Here is a 9,491-nt window from a genome sequence, read left to right on the forward strand (position 1 = left end):
AGATTCGAATAAGAAGTGGACAGGTTCAGCAGGACCCGGGGTCATGCCAGGGCCTCAGCACCAGGACGACTCCAGGCTGTCATGTCAGCACTGGAAACATTGAAGTATTTGGACAGAAAGGTGTGGAGAGCAGAGCTGTGCTTCAGCCCTGAAGGTGGTGTGAGGGTGTTCAGGATGCACAAGCAACATGTCTAGACATAGAGTATGAAATGACACGGGACTCAGTTTGGACCATAGAACTTCCAGAACAGACTGGACAGTCTCTTGAACTTTTCGTGACTTTTTTCTTTGGCCCTTTATTGTGGCACCATGACAAGGAATCCACCTTGATCTGGTCTCCAGTGATGGTAAGACTGCAGGGTCCCTTGATCTTTTCCTCGTAAGGATAGGGACATTTGGGCATTTTCCTTTTTTCATAACTAAAACTTTGAAACTCGGATTTTCTTTTTTTTGGGGGGGGGGCTTTTCGAGACAGGGTCTCCCTGCAGCCCTAGTTGTCCTGAATTCACCATGGAGACCAGGCTGACCTCGAACTCACAGAGATCCGCCTACCTCTGCCTCCCAGTGCTGGGATTAAAGGCGTGCGCCACCACGCATGGCTGAAACTTGGATTTTCATCCTCCTTAATTTCACAATATATTTTTCCATCTAGCATCCCAAGCTTTGTTCCTATTCCTGTCTTCCAAACAACTTATGTCTAAACAAAGTTATGTTTCTATAATCTTTGACATTTGTCATGAACACTATGTACCTAGAACATCCCTAGTGATGGTTATTTCCCTAGCAATTAGATATTTTGATTCTGAACAAAGATGCTATAAAGGATAGAAAGCATCATGTGTTGGGTTCTGACGGGGTTAATCTTCCTGGAATCAGTATTGTGGGAGCTCAGGAGACTGCAGCCCACTCTCCAGCCACTCAGCACCAGGCTGGCATTCCAAGTGCCCTCTCTGGGTTGAAGTTGCTTTAGGCCTTGGAAAATAAGTATGAGAGTCGGATCCTCTTCTTGGGTGACATCCACGCTGCTCGTTTGGCATCATGAGGAGTCTTTGGCTGTGTCGATATTGAGCACCCTTCACAGCCACATACTGTTCGGTGTGAGCAAGTCACTACAGTGGACCCTTTGCTGCCCCCCTGAAGTTTAAATGCAGTATTTGTTCCGGCCTGCTGTGTGTCTCCTAGATAGCAGTAGTTCAAAGTTAGGTAATTTTCTTAGCCCACCACAGTCGAATAGAAGAAACACTTTGGCAACTGAAAGAGAAAGGCCCATGTTGGATTCATTGGCACCAGCACCTACTCTGAGCTAGATACTTTTATGGACATGATTGAATGAGCCTGCTGCAAATGAAGACAAGCTCAGAGGTGGAATGATTCAGCCAGTGTGGGACAGCCAGCGACAGAACTTGAGGATTTCTCAGATTCTCTTGTAAACTATCATCAGCTGTGATAGTTGGAAGACTCTTAAGGTCTCAGCAAGTGAGTAACAAGAGCTAAGGGCTAAGAGTCAAGCCCATGTTGAAGTCAGGCAGCTCTTCCGTACAGCTGAAATGAATGTGCTTTCCTTAAGTTGGGCAGGTGAGATGGCTCAGCAGGTGGGTAGAGGTGCTTGGGTCAGGCCAGACAACCTGTGTTGAATCCTTGGATTCCCACAGAATCTTAAGAGCTGTCTGCTGATCACACGTGCACCATGGTGTATGCACCTGTGGTACACACAAAGTCAAACATTTTTTAAAAGTTATAAATTGCCAGGCATGGTGGCACATGTCTTTAGTCCCAGCACTTAGGAGGCAGAGGTAGGCTGAGTTCGAGGCCAGCCCACTCTACATAGCAAGTTCATGCCACTTAAAGCTATACAGTGAGACCCTATGGACATGGTGGGACACACCTTTAATCCCAGCATTTAGGAGGCAAAAGACAGGTGGATTTCTGTGAGATCGAGGCCAGCCAGCCTGGTCTACGTGGTGAGTTCCAGACCAGCTGGGGCTATAGACAGTAAGAAAAGCCCAACTTTCATGTTGTCTACAAGAAACAGACACACAAGCTGGGGGTGTACTCAGTGATAAGTGCCTGCCTAGCATGCATGAGGCCCTGGGTTTGATTCCCCCACACCACAATATATGAATAAATCAGTGAATGAGTTATTAAAATGGGCATAGGCTGTTGGGATAGGGGAAGATGATGGGCTGTGGTACTTCTAATCAAAAGAGCTGGAGAGATGCTGAGCTCCTGAGCAAATGCCGCTCTTGCAGAAGACCTGGGTTTGTTTCCCGGCACCCACACAGTGGCTCACAGTTCCAGGAGCTCCAGTGCCTCTGGCCTCCAAGAGTACCATGGAGACATGGTGCGCATACATACATGCAAACATTCATACATGTAAAAATAAGATCTGGCCAGGCATGTTTGCACATACCTGTAATCCCAGCACTCAGGAGGCAGAAGCAGGCGGATCTCTGTGAGTTTGAGGCCACCCTGGTCTACAAAGTGAGTTCGAGGCCAGGTGGGGCTACAGGGAGACCCTGTCTCAAAAAGACAAAAAAAAAAGAATGATATCGGGGGCTGGAGAGATGGCTCAGTGGTTAAGAACACTGGTGGTTCTTGCAAAAGACCTGAGTTTGAATCCCAGCACCCACATGGCAGCTACCAACTGTCTGTAACTCTAGTTCCAGGGATCTGATGGCCTCTTCTGTCCTCCATGGGCATTGCATGACACAGGTGCACTTACCTACATGCAGGCAATACACTCATACACGTAAAATAAAAATAAATATTTTTTTTTAAAAAAAAGATATCTGGCTGGGGGCTGGAGAGATGACTTAGTGGTTAAGAGCACTGACTGCTCTTGGAGAGAACCAGGGTTCAGTTCCCAGCACACATAATGGCTAACAACCCCATCTTTAATTCCAGTTCCAGGAGATCTGCACCCTCTTCTAGGCTCCAAGGTCATTGAATAACATGGGTGCACTTAAATACATGTATGCAGATACTCAAAATAATCTTTAAATTTTTAAAAAGACATTTGGGGTAGTTAATTTTATGCAAATTCAAAGCAAAGCAAATGACCAGATAGAGGTATTGCATAATGTAAAGGCAGCCATTTGAGATGTTTACCTGGAGTATTCATCAACCATCTGTATCAGTAATTTGCAGGTCAGCTGGCAGAAAGTTTAGGACATATTTGAACCAAACACTACCATCAACTAGATCTGACAACAGTTCATACAGGGCTGGAAGAAGTGGCTCAGCAGTTAAGTGTCCTTACTACTCATAGAGGACTGCATTTCCAGCACCTACATCAGGCATCTCACAATCACCTGGAACTCCAGCTCCAGGAAGTTCCACAGGTCCCTACCTACACGTGCACCTCCTTTCACCATGTAGGTCTTGGGGATTGAACACACGTCATCAGACTTGGTGGCAAGCACCTTTACCCACTGAGACATAACATTGATCCTTTTCTATATATTTTATTTTGTTTTTTGAGACAGGGTCTCCCTGTAGCCCCAGCTGACCTGGAACTCTCTATGTAGACCAGGCTGGCCTCGAACTCACAGAGATCTACCTGCCTCTGCCTCCCAAGTGCTGGGATTAAAGGCGTGCGCCACCACACCCAGCCGCAAAAATCTTTTTTAAAAAGATATTTCATATAGGCTGGAGAGATGGCTCAGTGGTTAAGAGCACTGGCTGTTCTTGCAGAGGGTTCAGTTCCCAGCACCCCCATGGCATGGTAGCTAACAACCATTCTTAACTCCAGTGCCTTGGGATCCAGCACCCTCTTCTGGCCTCTACACGCTTTGTACACGTGGTGCACTTACATAAGCAAGCAAAGCACTGATATGCATAAATTAAAAGTTTTTTAAGACTTCATACAATACCAGCACAATAATTCTCCAACTTAAATGGAACATTCATCAATATGGACTACATTGCAGGTCATAAAATAGACCTTAACACATTTAAAAACAGAAAACATGCCAAGAGGGGCCAGCAAGATGGCTCAGCAGGTAAATGTACTTGCCACCATCCCTGATGACCCACGTTAAATCCCTGGAACTCACACGATGGAGAGTACCAACTCTCAAAAGTTGTCCTCTGACCTCCACATGCATGCCATGACATACACGCACCCCCCCACAAACAATAAATATAATTTTAGGGGCTGGGAAGATGGCTCAGTGGATAAGAGCACTGACTCTTCTTGCCGAAGACCTGGGTTCAATTCCCAGCACCCACATGATGGCTAACAACCATCCATAACTCTAGTTGCAGGGGATCCATTGCCCTCTTCTGACCTCAGGCATTGTACAACATGGGTGCACTAACATACAAGTAGGCAATACACATAAAAAATAAAAATAGGGGCTGGAAAGATGGCTCAGTGGTTACAAGCATTGACTGCTCTTGCAGAGGACCCAGGTTCGATTCCCAGAACCATCATGGCAGCTACGAACCATCCTTAACTCCAGTTCCAGGGGAATCTGAAGCCTCCTTCTGACCTCTGCAGCACTGCACGACATGGGTACACTTACATACATGCAAGCAATACACTCATACACATAAAATAAAAATAATTAAAAATATTTTTAAAAATAAATAAAATATCTTAAATATATTTTAAAATATCTTTAAATGATAAAAATTGTTCAGTGTATGACAAGACTAAAGCACAAATCAATAACATCAAAATTTTTAAACATGGGGAGTAACATGTTCTCAAAAGGGATACCGGAAGAAAAACAATTTCTTTTTGAGACAGTCTCATTTTGTATCCCAGGCTGGCTTCAAACTTGTGGCTATCCTCCTCAGTCTCCTGAATAGCTGGGATTTCAGGATGAGTCACCGTGCCCAGCAAAGAGAAATATTTTGGACTAAAGCAAAGTGAAGGGGCTGGGAAGTAGCTCAGTGGGTAGAGTGTTTACCTAGTATGCAAGAAGTCTTGGGTTTGATTCCCAGCACTACATAAGAAATGGGCATGGCAGGTGGAGCTCTGCATTCTGGGCTATGGTGGTGCAGACCTTTAATCCCAGCACTTTGAGGGGCAAAGGTAGACAGATCTCTGTGAGTCTGAGGTCAAGCCTGGTCTACATAGCAAGTTCCAGGCTGGCCAGGGCTATATAGTGAGACATTGTCTCAAAAAAAAAAAAAAAAAAAAAAACGTGGTGGTGCACACCTTTAATCCCAGCATTTGGGAAGCACCATTCTCAACAACGTATTCAGGCAAGATAAACAAGCGTTCAAAAGTCAAAGCGATCCATCACATGAAGAAACTAAAGGAAATAAGTACACTATTAGTAGACGCAGCAGAGAGAAAGGAAAGAAGGGAGGCGGGGGTGGGGAAGGAGAAAGGAAGGAAAGAGAAAGGGATGTAAGTAAGTACAGGTTGGGAAGGAAGAGCTAAAACTTTAGGGAGCAGTGAGATGGCTCAGTGGGTACAGGCATGTGCTGCACAAAGCCTGGTGACTTGAACCCACATCAAAGTGGAAGACAAAACCAAGCCCACAGGGTTGCCTCTCACCTCCATGCCATGCACACACTCGATAATAAAAATTTGAAAGTAAATAAAATTCTGTTCACAGATGATGAGATCATCTTTGTAGAAAATTCCAAATATTCCACAGAAAATCCCCTGCAACTAATAATTATAGCAACTTTTTAGGATAGATATATTATACAAATGTCAACTGCTTTCCTAAAGTATCAGCAATGAGCCAAAGAAATTGAGCCTTTTGAATTTTTATTTTAATTTATATGTGTATGTGTGCCTGCTTGTCTCTATGCATTCACCACGTGTGCAGATGCCTGTGGAAGCCAGAAGAGGGCCTCAGATCAGCCTGGAGCTGGAGTCACAGGCAGTTGTGAACTGCCTCATGTGGGTGCTGGGAACCGAACACCCAGTCAGTGCTTTGCAAAAGCAGCAAGTGTTCCTTCCAGCTGAGCCATCTCTCTGCACACACCCCCAAACCCCCTGACTACATTTTGAGAATGATGATCATTCTCAACAGGCTGCCAAGATTCCAGAAAATGCAGACATCATTTTGAAAGAACACATAGGTATTGTGAGAGACCTCGGGAGCCCTCCAGAGGGATTTCTACCACAGCAGTGTAGAATTGTCTCTGTGGAAAGGGAAGGAAGAGGCTCTGGGTTGATAGATTTGGAGCAGAAAGGAGCTGGGTACCACTCACACTTAGCTACATGTGGAACACAGTCTTCCCTCACAACAAAAGGTCTGTGTGTGCCCCCCCCCCCCATCAATGTGGTTATTGAGGAGAAATTTCTCTGGTCACAAATACACCTGCAGAGTTTGGATGAGGATATGGGTTGTTTATTCATATCTCAAGTTTATCAAGATGAGAGAACAAACCTCAACAGTTAAAAATAAGGATGTCAGGGGGCTGGAGAGATGGCTCAGTGGTTAAGAACACTGGCTGTTCTTGAAGAAGACCCAGGTTTGAATCCCAGTACCTACATGGCAGCTAACAACTGTCTGTCACTCCAGTTCCAGGGGATCCAATAGCTTCTTTTGTCCTCCTGCACTTACCTACATGCAGGCAATACACACATACACATAAAATAAAAATACCCTGTCTCAAAAAGAATAAATAAATAAATAAATAAATAAATAAAAATAAGGATGTCAGACCAGCAGGCTGGCTCAATGGGTAAAGGCACTTGCTGCGGAGCCTGATGACCTGGGTTCAATCCCCAGACACACATAGAAAAAGAACCAACTCTCCTACACATTCACACAGACAAACACATAAGATAAAAATAACAAATAAAATAACAAAAATAAAAAGGCTAGGAGAAAAATTTTGGATGGTATTTGTGGTTCTTTTTAGCCTGTTTTTATTTTTATTTTGAGACACTCTGTAGCCCAGGCTGGCCTTGAACTCACAGCACTGCCTCTGGCTCATCCTCTCAAATGCTGAGATCACAGATGTAACCCACTGAGCCCCGCTGTTGTTTCCAGAAAAGAAACAGCAGGCTGATGGGTGCCACCTGGGTTATCCAGCCACAAAATGAGATCCTGGGTCATAGGCACAGTTCATGATGGTTTAATGATGCAATAAAAGGCTTCTATTGAAGAAAGTTGAAATTTCAAATGTAAATAGAAACATTTACATTAGTGCTTTGAAGAGTTAAATATGGGCCAGGCATGGTGACACACACCTTTAATCCCAGCACTCAGAAGGCAGAAACAATTGGATCTCTGTGAGTTTGAGGTCAACCCTGTCTACATAGTGAATTCCAGACCAGTTGGGTCTTCACAGTGAGACTCTATCAAAAAAAAAAAAAAAATCAGAGTTAAATAGGTATAAATCTAATGAAGTATATACAAGATCTATATGAGAATAACCACAAAATTTTGATGAAGGAAATCATGGACCTAAATGAAGAGGGAGATGTTCCGTGTTCATGGACAGGAAGACAGATTTGAAGACTCAGTATGTTCAAATGTCATTCTTTCCCATTTGAACTACAGAGTCAACAGAATCTCAACCAAAATCCCATCCAGTTGTCTTGTGCTTATGAACAAGCCAGTATCTAAACATTCAAGGAAATAAAAAAATACTACAAAATAAAGAATATTCTGCACAACTGAAGAAGAACAAAGTGAGTGGACTGATACTGTCCAATATAAAGATTTACCAAAAACTTAGAGCAGTTAAGACAGTTCTGTTGGCCAGAGAGTAGACAGATCAATTGGACAGAATACAAAACCCAGAAATGAACCCACACAGTCAACTGATGTTTGCTAAAGAAACAAAGACAAGGGTCGGGTGTCTTTAATCTTAGTACTCAGGAGGCAGAGGTAGGCAGATCTCTGTGAGATGGAGGCCAACCTGGTCTCCATAGCACAAGTTCCAGGCCAGCTGGAAGAAAACCCTGTCTCAAAACAAACAAAAAAACCCTCCCAAAAAAACTGAATGGAGAAATATTTCCTTTTTAATATTTTATTACTTTTATTTTATGTGTATGAGTGTATTGCCTACATGTATTTGAGTGCACCTGTGTCGTGCAATGCCATGGAGGTCAGAAGAGGGCTCCAGATTCCCCTGGAACTGGAGTCAAGGACTGGTTTGTAGCCGCCATGTGCGTGCTGGGAATCGAACCTGGGTCCTCTGCAAGAGCAGTCAGTGCTCTTAACTGCTGAGCCATCTCCCCAGCCCTAGAAATAAATATTTTCAATAAATGGAGGAACAGTTAGACAACATGGGAGAAAAATCCAGAACACTTTGGGCCTGAAGGTTAAATTTTTGAATATAATACCATAACACAATCCATGAAAGAAAAATTGCTAAGTTAGCCAGGCATGATGGCACATGCTTTTAATCCCAGCACTGGGGAGGCAGAAGGGGCAGATCTCTGTGAGTTCAAGACCAGCCTGGTCTACTACATAGCAAATTCCAGGCCAGCCGGGGCTACAGAGTAAGACTTTATCTCAAAAACATAAAAATTAAAAGAGTGAAAAGACAAGCCACAAATATCCGCTAAGCACATGTCTTGGGGGGAGGACTTGTATCAAAAATGTACAACGATATCTTAAAACAACAAACCTAATTTAAAAATAGGCCGAGAATCAGAATGAGCACCAAGAAAGATACCAGAAGGGCCTGGTGGTTCATGTCTGTAATGCCAGTACTTGGAAAGGCAGGAAGATCTGGAGTTCAAGATCTTGTCTACATAGAGTTGGAGGCTAACCTGGACTACATGAGACAAATGTCTCAAAAAAAGGGAGGGGGGAGAAAACATGGCAGAGGGGTTGATTCCAACTAGAAACCAAGGATTATTCCATGGAGGGAGTGGCACTGTGCCAGCCTCTCTACAGTTTCCTCTAACCAAGATGTTAGGAGCCAGGTGATGCAGTGGTTTGGAGAGAGATAACCTTGAACTGAGAGCCAGATCGTGCCAGGTACAAATCAACCGAGCTGTATAATTTCCCCTCTCTGAGCCTCAGAACTTTTATTATTTTATTTATGTGTATAAGTGTATTGCCTGCATGTGTATAAGCTCACCCATGTTGTGCAATGCCTGTGGAGGTCAGAAGAGGGCGTTGGATGCCCTGGAACTGGAGTTTACAGACACTTGATAGCTGCCATGTGGATGCTGGGAACCAAACCTGGGTCCTCTGCAAGACCAGCTGGTGCTCTTAATTGCTGAACCATCTCTCTAGCTCCAGAACATTTTTTTTAAAAGATAGGCTCACATTCTGTAGTCCAGGTTGGCCTGGTACTATATAGCCCAAAATGGCCTCTAACTCGTGGCAATCCTCCTGCCTCAGCCTCCTGAGTGCTAAGGTTACAGATGTGAGCCACCGTTATCTGGCTCTTATCACCTTGACTAGATTTAGAATCACCATGGACATACACGTTAGGGTTTGTCTATGAGGGTGTTTCTAGAAGAGTTCCTGAAAAGACCTGAGCCCAGAATATGGGTGGCACATTGGAGTCCCAGAACAAATTAAAAGAAGAAAGTTAGCTCAGCAAAAGCG

This window comes from Nannospalax galili, unplaced genomic scaffold, assembly GCF_000622305.1.
Source record: "Nannospalax galili isolate Female #2095 unplaced genomic scaffold, S.galili_v1.0 scaffold23, whole genome shotgun sequence".
NCBI classification, from domain to species: domain Eukaryota; kingdom Metazoa; phylum Chordata; class Mammalia; order Rodentia; family Spalacidae; genus Nannospalax; species Nannospalax galili.